Source organism: Antechinus flavipes, chromosome 1 (genome assembly GCF_016432865.1).
Source record: "Antechinus flavipes isolate AdamAnt ecotype Samford, QLD, Australia chromosome 1, AdamAnt_v2, whole genome shotgun sequence".
NCBI lineage: Eukaryota > Metazoa > Chordata > Mammalia > Dasyuromorphia > Dasyuridae > Antechinus > Antechinus flavipes.
This window is the reverse complement of record NC_067398.1, coordinates 233,318,852-233,333,641: the sequence shown is the minus strand read 5'-3', so window position 1 is coordinate 233,333,641 and position 14,790 is coordinate 233,318,852. Positions and strand designations below refer to the sequence as shown.

Genomic DNA, 14,790 nt, shown 5'->3' with positions numbered 1-14,790 from the left:
AATCATATCTCATTAGTACAAATACTAATAATATGTTGATACATATCAGCAGATAGAGGATAAATATGCCTACAAATCATATCTCATTAGTACAAATACTAATAATATGTTGATACATATCAGCAGATAGAGGATAAATATGCCTACAAATGACAATACAAATTAAAGAAAAGGGTCAGAACTAACCATAAGTAAAATGAATAAAAGATGTTTGACTTTATTCTTTTCCCTTTCCAGAAATTTTCTCTTTAAAAAGCCTGCTGACTTTTAACTAATTTTATCACTTTATATTAGCTGTTTAATGAGGACCTTAAGGACCAGCTTCTGTCAGAATATAATTTCTAAGAAAAGGATGTACATAGTTAGGGGTGTTTATAGGGATCAAAGATCTATTATTCTCAATTAGCTATTTCCCTAAGTAATAGCACACCATAAAGATGCTGATTACCAGGTTTGGCTTCTAATATAGAAAGTGCAAGTTCTCTCTGAAACTTTTAGAAGCTAGAGGATAAACACAGGCAAATAAAATTGACTCAAAATCATGCTGGGTAGCACTCTGGAAGGGTTGGTGACATTTGAGAACTATTGAGACTCAGGGATAATGAGAGTTGTGACTTTCAATGGTCTCTCTTGAATTTGGCATCTCACTGCCTCAGAAAAGGTGGTAAGCACAAGAAGGGGAAAATAGCTAAGAATTTCTTTTTCTACTTGGATCACTGATTTCTAGAAGTTTTTTTGGTCTTTATCTCTCTTCTAGGAATAATCTAGAGATTAGAGAAGTTCATGGTGACTGTTGAGTTGGCTATAATTAATAGATTTCACACTCATCACTAGAAAAAGGCTATAAAGGACTAGGGTAAGTCTCTGCAGACTGAATTCAATACATACTAATCCAACAAAATCCTTACTGTAAGTACCTCTATATAGTCTAGAATTTTAAGCTTTATTATTTAAAGAGTAAATTTCTAATCCATAAAAGCTACTTTGGTAGAGTTTCATATCTAGCTAGTTAGCTAATATTTATATTAAATAATCAGCATGAATTTTGGTTCTGGATAATTTAAAAATTCTCCACAAAATCATACTTGATGCCTCATTGTGACACAGAAATCACTCTGAGTACTCAAAATCTATACCAGTATAGTATAAACTCTGAAAGATTCTACTTTACTAGAAAGTCTTCAAAAGTAAGGCCCTGGGAACAGACAGTCTATTTTTTAAAGACCAGCCCAACTAAGTATGGAAAGGTTCACCACCACTAGGCTGACTGGTGATGAATGTATTGACCATGGCAACATATGACACAAAGAAAAATACAAAATTATTTTTGACCCTATAACCACCTCTTCCACTTCTACAGGGATCATGAGAAAAGTGGTAAAGAGGAAAACCGATCCAAAAATCAACAATTTTAAACCATCAACCAATTTTAATTTGACTATTGGTATTCTAAATGTAATTTAGAATTACAATAACCAAAGAATGCTGGATGAGCTAAATCATATCAGTCTTGACACTTTTTGTCTGTAAAGTAACCTAAAAGAAAGAAGAAAATTGAAGTGGAATGGAAGAAAAAATCTCAGCAGTGCAAAGGAAGAAGGAGGAGGAGGAGGAGGAGAGGAAGAGGAGGGGAAGGAGGGGAAGGAGGGAAAGGAGGGGAAGGAAGAAGAGGAAGGGGAGGAGGGGAAGGAGGAAGAGGAGGCAAAGGAGAGGAAGGAGGAGAAGGAGGGAGAGGAGAAGATAAAGGAGACAAAGGAGACAAAAGACAAGAAACTGAAGATAATGACGAAGAAGAATATGAAGGAGGAAGAGGAGGGAAAAGGAGGGAGGAACAATAGGAAGAAGGAGGAGGAGGGCAAGGACAAGGGCAAGGAGAAGAAGATGATGATGATGATGAGGTTGACTTCTGGAAGGTCATCTGTAGATGGAGTGTGGTGAAATTTAGATTTGTTTCTACCATTGGCTCTTACTAACCATCTTTCTATGAAAAGTTCTCAGAACTTATAAAGTTTGAATTAGTACAGAATAGGAAATCTTAGTAATCTTTTTGTTTTGCAAATAAAAAATTTGAAAATATATAGACTCCCAAAGTATGAAAAAAAATGAATTTCTCTACCAGAGGTAATGAAATGACATGTTTTATTTTAAAATAAAATTATGTGGTGTTTTTCCTCACATGATGCTGAGGAAAGTTGGGTTTTTTTGGTAGTCATTCATTGGCTTTTGGTATTTTGTTTCCTTAAGAGCTTGTGCATCACTTAGATTATAAGAAATTAAAATCTATGTTATATCTATTAAAATAAATTTTGAAACAAAAGTTGTATCAGAGTCCTGGAAAGTAAATATAAAATGGGTATTATTTCAATAAAAATACAGTAAAGATGCTTGAGGATAAAGCCAAGATGGTGGAATAAGGCAGGAATTCATCTGAACTTTACCAAATTCACCTCCAAATATCTGTAAAATAATATTTCAAAATGAATTCTGAAGTTGCAGAACCAATAACAGGATGAGGTGAAAAAATTTTCCAGCCCAAGACAACTTAGAAGGTTGATAGGAAAGCTCTTTCTCACTAGAGTAAAAGAGGAAAACAATTTAGAACAGACAGCATCTGGGTAAGCCAGCAATAGGCCATGCCCAACAAATCAGCAGTGAGGTCCTATTCCATGAGATAGGCCAACAGCAAGTTCCAAGCCCAGGACAGGCAAATAATAAAACCCTGCAGCTGTAAAAGGATGCCAGCAGAGAGATCCTGCACTCACAGAGCAATAAGCTAGGGACAGTGTCTCTTCTACCCAAGGAACAGACCAACTTTAACACAAAGTTAAAAAGTCACAAAGTAGTCTGGAAAATGAGCAACAACCATCACCATTTGACCATAGAAATTTACAATGATGACAGTTAAGTTCAAAACACAAACTGAGAAGAGGACAAACACTGTCATCAAAATGGCTATAAGATAAGCCTCAGAGAAAAATGTGAATTGGTCTCAGGCCAAAAAAAACTCCTGGAAAAGTTCAAAACAGATTTTAAAAATCAATGAGAAGTAAGGAGAAAATTGGAAAAAGAAACTAGAGTGATGCAAGAGAATCATGATAAAAGAATCAACAAAATTTGGTAAAAGAAGCACTACAAAAGGGGAAAAGATGTACAAAAATTCGCTAAAGAAAACAATTCAAAAATAAAGTGTTTGTGTGTGGTGGGGGGAGTGGGGTAGGAAAGAGGCCAAAATGGCAGAGAAGAGGCAGGGAAATCACCTGAGCTCTCCCATGACCCTTCCAAAAATTTTTAAAAATGATGTCTTAAAGCAAATTCTAGAGCAGCAGAACCCACAAAAGGATAGAGTTCAAGATAAGATAGAAGGTCAGGGAAAAAAGTTTGTCTCACTATGGAGAGAGTGGATCACAGTCTAGTGCATGCCACATTAATGTAGACTATATCTCAGCAAACTTTGAGTTGGCCTTGGAAATTACTAAATCAGCATTGGCAGAGGCTGCTTCTGGAGTTCAAGGGCCACAGGTGTTAAAGGCATTGAACAAGTGGTCAAAAGGATATTACAGGGATCTCATTGCTGGCACTAGGGGCTGAACCTTGTTGCTCTGCCCCTGCTTAGATTCAGGTTGCAGTCCTAAGTGTCAGTCCCAGGGCAAGGAGGAATATTCACACACCAGAGCTTGTAGCCACAGTGGAGCTAATTCCTCCTCAAAGTTCCAGGGCAGAAAATAGTATTTGTGGTCACTCACAGGCCAGAGTATATAGTCCAGGAGATTATGTTATTTTAGATCTTTCCTTAGATCATACTACTTGGAAGAACTGAAAACTTACAAATCTCTAAAAAGTATCTCTAAAAACAGCTACACAAAACCCCTAAATCTTGGGACAGTATACCTTAAAAGCAGATCCCTACTTTAGCAAAGTCAAGAAATAGGCTGAGAAAATGATAAAACAACAGAAAATTCTGACTATAGAAAGTTACTATGGTGACAAGGAAGATTAAAAAACTACACAGAAGAAGACAACAAAGTCAAAACACCTGCATCTAGAGCCTCAAATAAAAATATGAATTTGTCTCAGGCTATCAAAAATCTCAAAGGGTTTTGATTATCAAGAAAGAGAAGTATTAGAAAACTTGGGAAGACAAATGAGAGGGGTACAAGAAAATCATGAAAAAAGTCAACAACTTGGTAAAGGAGCTACAAAAAAAAATACTGAAGAAAATAACACCTTAAAAATAGAATAGGGAGGTGGAGACAAGAAGAGCAGAGTAAAGGCCCAACCTGTCCCCCAAACAGCTCCAAGTTCCTTTAAATAATGACTCTAAATTTTTTAAACTATCAGAAATACCCCAAAAGAAGAAGTAGAACATTTTTCATCAAAAGCAACTAAGAAGGTAAGCAGGAAAAATCTGTGACACCAGTGTGGGAGTCCAGCATGTCATTTTGGTGCATGTTGTGCCAGCACAGTCCTGGCCTGGGTCCCAGTCCTGGCTCCATACCGGTAAAGCAAGAAAGGGTCTAAGGACTTGTGAATCAGTACTAGTGGTTTCTAGACTTCTCAACCTAGATATACCAAAAAGGACTTAAAAGATAAGCAGAAAAGGTTGTGGAACTAGGGTGGGAGTCTATCATGCAATCCCAGTGCAGGCCAAGCCAGCACAGCCTCAACCTCAGGTTCAGCACCAGCACCAGTACCAGTAAAGCAGGACTCTGTTGCATTAGTACATTAGAATATACAGCTATGGGGGGAGGAGGGGAAAAAGTGGGGAAACACTCCTAACAACTCCAAGGCATTAAAGAGTGCTTGTGGTTAGGCCCTTAGAAGACTCTTTGAAAACAAATGCACAAAACCTGAATCTTGGGACAGTGCATCCTCCAATCTGGAAATAAAGCTATACTTTAACAAAGAATTAAAAACTGAGTAATAGGCTAGGAAAATGAGCAGAAAACAGAAAAAAGTTTCTGATCATAGTTACTATTGTGACAAGGAAGATCAAACCACACACTCAGAAGATAAAGTCAAAGCTTCTGCATCCAAAGCCTCCAAGAAAAATATAAATTGATCTCAGGCTATGGAAGAGCTTATTTTGATTTTGGGATTTTGAAAATCAAGCAAAAGAGATAGAAGAAAAATTAGGAAAAGAATTGAGAGTGGTGCAAAAAAGAAATACAAAAAGCTAATGAGGAAAAGATTGCCTTAAAAGGCAAAATTAGCCAATTGAGAAAGGAAGTACAAAGGCTTACTGAGAAAAATAATCCCTAAAAAATTAGAATTGAGCAAATGGAAGCTAATGACCTTATGAGAAAATACTGGTAAAGCAAGTATTTGCTCACTGGAAAATGCCTCACTGGAAAAATAACTGACCTAGAAAATAGATTCAGGAGAGATCATTTTAAAATTACTGGCCTATCTGAAGTCATGATCAAAAAAAAGATCCTGGACATTATCTTTCAAGAAATTGTCAAGGAAAACTATCCTAATATTCAAGAATCAGAGAGTAAAATAGAGATTGAAAGTATCCACCAATCATCTCCCAAAAAGAGATCCCAAAATGATAAATTCCAGGAATTTATTCCAGCCAAATTCCAGATCTCCCAGGTCAAGGAAAAAACACAAAGCATTTGGAAAGAAACAATTCAAATATAGTGGAGCCACAGTCAGAATAACACAAGATTTAACAGCTTCTACATTAAAGGACTTGAAGGCTTATAATATGATATTCCAGAAGTTAAAAAAGCTTGGACTATAAAGAATCAACAACTCAGTAAAATTATGCATTATCTTTCAGGGGAAAAGATGGGCATTCAATGAAATAGAGCATTTTCAATCATTTCTGATGAAAAGACCAGAGCTGAACAGAAAATTTGATTTCCAAATACAACACTCAAAAGAAGCACTAAAAGATAAATGGAAAAAAAAATTAAGGTTAAAATGTTTACATCCCTATATGAGAAGATACATATAGCTCTTGAGAACTGTATCTTTGTCAGGGCAGTTAGAATGGGTATACTTAAGAAGATATAGCTATAAGTTGACTTAAATGTGATGATATTAAAAAAAAATAGGCATGGAAAAGGGATTGTACTGGGAGAAAAGAGAAGTGGAGGTAAAATGGGGTAAATTAAGCCACGTGAAGAGGCATGAAGAACTTATTATATAATTGAGGGAAAGAAGGGAGGGGAATGAGCATTATTTGAATTTTAATCTTATTAGATTTGGCTCAAAAAGGAAATTATGTTGTTTGGTATAGAAATTTATTTTACTCTGTAAGGTGATAAGAAAGGAAAGGGGAAAGAAAAGAGGGAAGCTAATAGAAGGAAGAGCAAAAGTAAAAGGGGAAAGGGATAAGAAAGGAGGGCTGAAAAAAAGATGGATAGATTGACAGAGGTGAAGGTCATAATTAATACAGAAATAAGAAGAGAAAAGGTAAAAGGAGAGAGAAAAATATAACTTAAAAAATAGGATGATGGGAAATACAGAATTAGTCATCTTAACTGTGAATTAGATGGGATGAACTCTCCCATAATTAATTAATTAAAGCAATAATTAGTAACTATTTTACACAATTTTATGCCAATAAATCTGACAGTCTAACTGAAATGGATGAATACTTACAAAAATATAGATTGCTCAGATTAACAGATGAAGAAATAAATTACTTAAATTGTCCCATTTTTGAAAAAGAAATTGAACAAACCCTCAGTGAACTTTCTAAGAAAAGCTCTTCAGGGTCAGATCACCTTACAAATGAATTCAACCAAACATTTAAAGAACAATTAATTCCAATATTATATAAACTATTCAAAAAAATAGGAGAAAGAGTCCTACACTAAATGCCTTTAATGACACAGTATATGGTGATGATACCTAAACTAGCAAAATCCAAAACAGAGAAAATTATAGACCAACTTCCCTAATGAATTGTATGTAAAACTCAAATAAAATATTAGCAAAGAGATTATAGCAGCTTATCTCTAGGATAATACACTATTACTAAATAGACTTAATATCAGGAATACAAGGCTGGTTATAGACCAACTTCCCTAATGAATTGTATGTAAAACTCTTAAATAAAATATTAGCAAAGAGATTATAGCAGCTTATCTCCAGGATAATACACTATTACTAAATAGACTTAATATCAGGAATACAAGACTGGTTCAACATCAGGAAAACTACCAGCATACTTGACAATATCAATAACCAAACTAGTAAAAATCATATAGTTATCTCAACAAATGCAGAAAAAGAATTTGACAAAATACAACACCAATTCCTATTAATAATCACTAAAGATTATTAAAGGAAAATGAAGTTTTCCTTAAAATAATAAGTAGCATCTATCCAAAACCATCATCAAGCATTATATATAACAGAGATAAATTAGAAGCATTCCCAGTGAGATCAGGAATGTAATAAGTTTGCCCATTATACCACTACTATTCAATATTGTACTAGAAATGTTAGTTTTAGCAATAAGAGAAGAAAAAGAAATTGAAGGAATTACAGTATGTGACAGGGAAACAAAATTATCACTCTTTGCAGATGACATGATGATATACTTAAGAGAATCCTAAGGAACCAATGAAAACATTTAAAAATAATTAACTTTAGCAGTGGCAGGATATAAAGTAAACTCACATTGGCATTTCTAAATGTTACCAATGAAGTCCCACAATAAGAGATAGAAGGAGAAATTTCATTTAATTTAATTTAATATAAAATATTTGGGAGTCTACTTGCCAAGAGAAAGCCAGAAACTATATGAACACAATTACAAAACACTTTTCACACAAATAAGATCTAAATAACTGCAAATATTTCAAGTGCTCATGGGTAGGTCAAGCTAATATAATAAAAATGACAGTTCTACCTAAATTAATCTATTTATTCAGTACCATACCAAACAAACAGCCAAGAAAATTACTTTATACAACCAGAAAAAAATAATGACAAAATTCATTTGGAAGAACAAAAGTTTAAGAATTTCAAGGGAATTAATGAAAAAAAAAATGCAAAGCTAGGCGGCCTAGCTGTACCAGATCTAAAACTATTATGAAAAACAATGATCATCAAAACCATGTGGTACTGACTAAGAAATAAAGTAGTGGATCAGTGGGATAGGCTAGGTTCACAAGACACAATAATCAATGACAATAGCAAATCTAGTGTTTGATACAAAGACTCCAACTTCTGAGACAACTCACTGACAAAAATGTCTGGGAAAATGGAAAGCAGGATGTAAGAAACTAGGCAGTGACCAACATTTAACACCTTATACCAAGATAAGGTCAAAATGAGTTCATTATTTAGACATAAAAAATAATACTATAAAGCAAATTAGGAGAATAAGGGATAATAATCTACCTCTCAAATCTGTGGGGAAGGAAGGAATTTATGGTTAAAGATGAACTAGAGACATTATGAAATGCAAATTCAAAAATTTTGATGACATTGAATTTAAAAATTTTTAGACAAACAAAACCAATACAGCCAAAATTAGAAGGGAAATAAGTTGGGACAAATTTTACATCCAGTATTTCTGATAAAGGCCTCGTTTCTAAAAAATATGAAGAATTCAAATTTATAAGAATATAAGCCATTCTCCCAATTGCTAAAAGGTAAAAAAATATGAATAGACAATTTTCAGATGATTAAATTAAAGCCATTTCTAGTCAATTGAAAAAATACTCTAAATCACTATTAATTGGAAAAATGCAAATTAAGACAACTCTGAGGTACCACTACACACTGCTCAGATTGGCTAACATGACTGGAAAAGACAATAAATGTTGGAGGAGATGTGGGAAAGTTGGAACATTAATGCATTTTTGGTGGAGTTGTGAACCAATTCAACCATTTTGAAGAGTAATTTGGAACTATGCTCAAAGGGCTATCAAATTGTACACACCCTTTGATCTAGCAGTCACTCTACTGGGTCTATATTCCCAAAGAGATCATTAAAAATAAAGAAAAGAACCAATATATACAAAGATGTTTATAGCATCCTTTTATGTAGTGGCAGGGAACTGGAAATTGAGTGGATACTCATAGGTGGGTAATAGCTGAATAAGTTATGGTATATGAATATAATAGAATATTATTATTTTACAAGAAATAAGGGACAGAGAGATTTTAGAAAAGCCTGAAAAGATTTACATGAAGCGATGTTAAGTAAAATGAGTAGAACAAAGAGAAGATTGTAGACAGCAATTTTTTTTTTTCATCACAATAAACTCGTGATGGAAAGAGTCATCTGCATCCAGTTATGATTAAAAAAAGATCGTGGACATCATCTTTTAGAAAATTATCAAGAAAAACTGTTCTGATGACCAGCAGGATGAATACAGAGAGGCTTGGAGAGACTTACATGAACTGATGCTAAGTGAAATGAGCAGAACCAGGAAATCATTATACACTTCGACAACGATATTGTATGAGGAAGTGGATTTCTTTGACAAAGAGACCTAACTCAGTTTCAATTGATAAATGATGGACAGAAGCACTACACCCAAAGAAAGAACACTGGGAATGAATGTGAACTATTTGCATTTTTGTTTTTTTGTTTTTTTTGTTTGTTATTTTTACCTTCTGAATCCAATTCTCCCTGTGCAACAAGAGAACTGTTCAGTTCTGCAAACATATATTGTATCTAGGTTATACTGCAACATATCTAACATATATAGGACTGCTTGCCATCTAGGGGAGGGGGTGGAGGGAGGGAGGGGAAAAATCGGAACAGAAGCGAGTGCAAGGGATAATGTTGTAAAAAAATTACCCTGACATGGATTCTGTCAATATAGAGTTATTATAAAATAAAATAAAATATTAAAAAAAAGAAAGGAAAAAAAAGAAAAGAAAAACTGTTCTGATATTCTAGAATCAGATGATAAAATAGAAATTGAAAAAAATTACCAATCACCTCCTGAAAGAAATCCAAAAAGAAAACTTCCAGGAATATCACAGCCAAATTCCAGAGCTCCAAAATCAAGGAGAAAATATTGCAAAGACCCAGAAAAAAAATATCATGGAATCATTCAGGAAAACGTAGAATTTAGCAGCTTGTACAAAAATATCCAAGGGCTTGTACAAAAAGATCTAACATTCTGGTAGAATTACAATGAAAACTCAACTATCCAGCAAAACTGTGTATAATACTCTTTTCAGCGAAAAATGAATATTCAATGAAATGGAGGACATTTAAGCATTTTTGGTGAAAAGATTAGAGTTGAACAGAAAATTGACCTCCAAATACAAGACTCAAGAGAATCATAAAAAGATAAACAGGAAAGGGAGATCATAAAGAACTTTAGGTTAAACATTCCCACACCGGAAAATAATATTTGTAACTCATAAGAACTTTCTTCTTATTAGGGCAGTTAGGAAGAGTATGTATTGACAGATAACACAGATGTGAGTTGAATATGAAAGGATATTTTTTAAAAAATAAAATTAACACTAATGTATACTGAGTATACTGGGAGAAAGCGAAAGAGAAAGTTGGAAATGATCTCACATAAAAGATGCAAGAAAAAGATTTACAGTGAAGGGGATGAAGGAGGAGGTAGTGAGTTTACTTTTATAAGAATTTGTTTAAAGAGGAAATAATATGCATAGTGTATTCAATTATATATAAAAATTCTATTCTCTAGGAAAGTAGGAGGGGAAGTGAATTAGAGAAAGGAGTGGAGTGATAGAAGGGAGAAAAAATTGGGGCAAAGAAGGGTCAGAAACAAAGCACTTGAGAAGAAGGGAGTTAAAGGAAAAAGAGAGGGAGAAAGGTAAAAAAAGGAGGAAAGAGAAAGAAGGGAAATATACAGTAATCATACTTGTGAATGTGAATAGGATGAACTCATCCATAAAATGGAAGTAATTAACAGAATGGATTAAAATTCAGACTCCTACAATGTATTGTTTACAACAGACAAATATGAAGCAGAGCCAGATAGAGAAATTAAAGATAAGAGACTGAAACAGAATTTATTATACTTTAATTGACATTAAAAAAAAAAAAAGCAGGAGTAGTATCATGAGCAATGTCAGATCTAAACAAGTGAAAAAATATCAAATGCTGATGGGTAGGCTGATGTCCCAATTTATTTATTGAAAAGACTGAAATTTAGGAAAATGAATTAAAAGATTAATCATGCTATAGTAATAACTGATGGGTAGTCCTATGACCTTACAACACAGAATTGATTTAACAATAAAAATGGGATTTAATTATTAAAATGTAAAATTTGGGAGGACCCCAATATGAAAGGTGATAACTGTGTGGTTGGTGTGCATTTGTGTGTTTATGTTTTCTAACTCAATTAAGTGGCCATTATAGTGCCCTCCCAAAAGGAGGAAAGGATATATTTGTACACAAATATTTATAGCATCTCTTTTTGTGAAGGCAGAGAATTGGAAATTGAGGGAATATCCATCAGTTGTGGAATGATTAAACAAACTGAGGTATGTGATTGTGATGGAATTCTATCTATTGTGCCATAAGAAATGACAAGCAGGATGATTCCAGGAAAAAAAAAATCTGAAAATACTTAAATGAATTGATACTAAGTTCAGAACCAGGAACATATTATATACAGCAATACTGTAGGATTATCGGATGAGAATTTTTTAGCTTTTCTTAGTGATAAAACGATCAAATACAATTTCAAAGGACTCATGAAGAAAAATACCATCCACTTCCTGAGAAAGAATTGACAAGAGGCTAAAAGCAGATTGAAACATACTGTTTTTTACTTTTTAATTTTTTTGCCTGTTTCTTCTTTCATAAAATGACTAATGGAAAGATTTTTTGCATGACTGCTCGTGTATAACATATATTAAATTGCTTTATGTTTCAGGGAAAGGGAAAAAGAGGAAGGGAAGAAAAGAATTTAGAATATAAAGTTTTAAAAAACAAATGTTAAAAATTGTTTTTATGTGTATTTTGGAAAAATAATATTCAAAGGACAAAAAATCCATAGTAAAACTGTGTGTGTATGTGGAATTGTACTACCAGAGCCCCATACTTATGGGTTATATGAAAATATAACTAGAAAAAGACTACTATCTATTTTACTTACTATCTGTGTTATCTTGGCCAAATCTCATTTCTCTGTTTTAGCTTCTTTTATGCGTTAAATTATCCTTTCAAAGGTCTTTTCACACATGAAATTTTACGAAACTATAAATTTAGGACCACGTTTTTCTTACCAATGTTATTAGTTAGCTGTGACTTGTTAATTATTCAGTCAACAGCAGTTTTAGGACATTGATTAACAGTTATACTAGCCAGTAAAACAAGGGTCACAGAAATACTAGATATGTTCCTTTTCTTTTTCTCTTTCTCCTGGATTAAGGACAGTGTTGATCACCACTAATAAAAAATCCATCATCAGGACATACGAATCCAACTAAAATGTCAGAAACCAATATTTAATTCTTATAATCTTTAGATGATGACTTAGGGGCCTTCCTCTGATACCATAGTTTGGGGGTGATGGGAAAAGTTAAAATTCAACTGGGACCTATGCATTTCTAAATTGGCCAGTGTCCTACAAAAGCCCCAATATAGTTGAAGTTTTGCTCTTCATCACTGATATTCATAATCAATTATTTTTTACACTTGAGGCAAACTCTAAGAACTATAACTTCTTTCCTTTACCCACTAACTAAATTAAATCATGGAGGGAATGCTATAATTTTGTGTAGTTATTTATAAACTTAGTAAATCACACATGCTATTTTCTGCCTACACATAACCAAGCCAGAGTGTTGCTATTTTCAGAGAGGAAATCAAAGGAAAGGAATTACAATTACAACTCAAATTCTAAACTAGGAAGTAAATATTCTAGGAGTTTTCTGACACTAGCAGTCTTACTTGCCTGACCTTCATTGTAATATGACTCAGGGCTATGAAGATCTCTTATATGAGTGGAAGAGAAGGCATGAGAGAGCTCTATTGACCTTTCATAATTTTGGTTTTCATGCTTTTTTGTCCCCAAAAAGAAACAAATAGCAAGAAAAAAAAATGAAAGTACTATGTTATGATCCACATTCAGTCTTCATAGTTTTCTCCCTGAAAGCAAATGGCTCTTTTCATTACAAATCTATTAGAATTGCCTTGAATCACCTCATTGTTGAAAAGAGCAAAGTTCATCATAATTGATCATCACATAATCTTGTTGCTGTGTACAATGTTTTCTTGGTTCTACTCACTTCACTTAGTATCAGTTCATATAAGTCTTTCCAGGCTTTTCTGAAATCAGCCTGTCCATCATTTCTTATAGAACATTCATCTACCATAATTTATTCAGCCATTCTTCACCTAATAGGCTTTCATTCAGTTTCTAATTCATTACCATTACAAAAAAGGCCTGCTACAAACATTTTTGCACAAGTGGTTTTTCCCTTTTTTAAGATCTCTTTGTGATATAGACCACCCAATAGACACACTGCTGGATCAAAGGGTAGGCACAATTTTAAAACTCTTTGGGCATAGTTCCAAACTGCTCTCCAGAATGACTGGGTCAGTTCACAATCCACCAACAAAATATTAGAAATGGCCTCATTCTAAATGACCTGTTTCATTGTTTAAGGGCTTTTTAAAGGACTCAAAGAGATCTTTATTGAAAGTATATTATTAGGCTCTCTGCCTCTCTCCCCTCTCACACACTTGTGTCATGATAAGAGTAAATAGTTCTCTCTATATTAGGCTTGGAAAAATAGAAAGGTAATGATTCAGAGCTCAGCACCTGCTATTCCTAAGGTGGAACGGAAGAACAGGTGATATTTCAAAAACAAAGCAATGATGTTAGAGTAAAAGTATAGGCATATTGAAAGGGGATTGTGTGAGGCCCCATCTTGCTATTTTCAAAAAATGAGATGATTGAAGCCAGTTCCAATGATCTTGTGATGAAGAAAGCCATCTACACTCAGAGAAAGGACTGTGGGAACTGAGTGTGGATCACAACATAGCATTTTCACTCATTTTGTTGTTGTTTACACTTTGTTTTCTTATTTTGTTTTCTTTTTGATTTTTCTAGTGCAGCAAGATAATTGTATAAATATGTATGCATATGTTGGATTTAACATATATATTTTACCATGTTTTAACATATATTGGATCACTTGCTACTTAGGGGAGGGGTTGGGGGAAGAAAAGGGGTGGGGGAAGAAAAGGGGAAATATGAACACAAGGTTTTAAAAGGGTTAATGTTGAAAAACTGTCCATTCATATCTTTTGAAAATTAAAAACCTTTAATAAAAAAAGTGAATTTAGAGTAACTAAGATCTTGTCAACAGGTCTCTTTACTTCCCGGCAAATAGAGGAAGAAGAAATGGAAGTAGTGTCAGATTTTATATTGTTGGATTCAAAGCACTATAGATGGTGACTGGAGCTTGCTCCTTAGAAGGAAAGCTATGGCAAATCTGGACAGAATACCAAAAAGAAGAAACATTACCTTGCCAATAAAAGGTCCATATAGTCAAAACCATGTTTTGTTTTGTTTTGTTTTGTTTTTTTTCCAGAGCAATATAGAGCTGTAAGAATTATACTATTAGGAAAGCTGAATACCTCAGAATCAATACTTTCAAATTGTAATGCTAGAGAAAACTTTTAAGAGTCCTTTGGACAACAAGGTGGTTAAAACAGTTAATGCTTAAAGAAATTAATTCAGTTTGTGTACTGGAAGGTTAAATACTGGAGCTGAAGCTTAAATATTTTGGCCACATGATGAGAAAATGGAACTCATTGGAAAAGACCTGATGTTGGGAAAGATTGAAGGCAAAAGGAGAATGGGA

General features: G+C 33.8%; 1 protein-coding gene across 2 annotated transcripts in view; it reads right to left on the bottom strand.

The window, feature by feature from the left end:
- LOC127562302 (zinc finger protein 474-like) overlaps positions 1 to 14,790 on the bottom strand; it is an 81,707-nt gene that overhangs the window by 46,494 nt on the left and 20,423 nt on the right. The gene's annotated exons all lie outside the window — the stretch shown is intronic.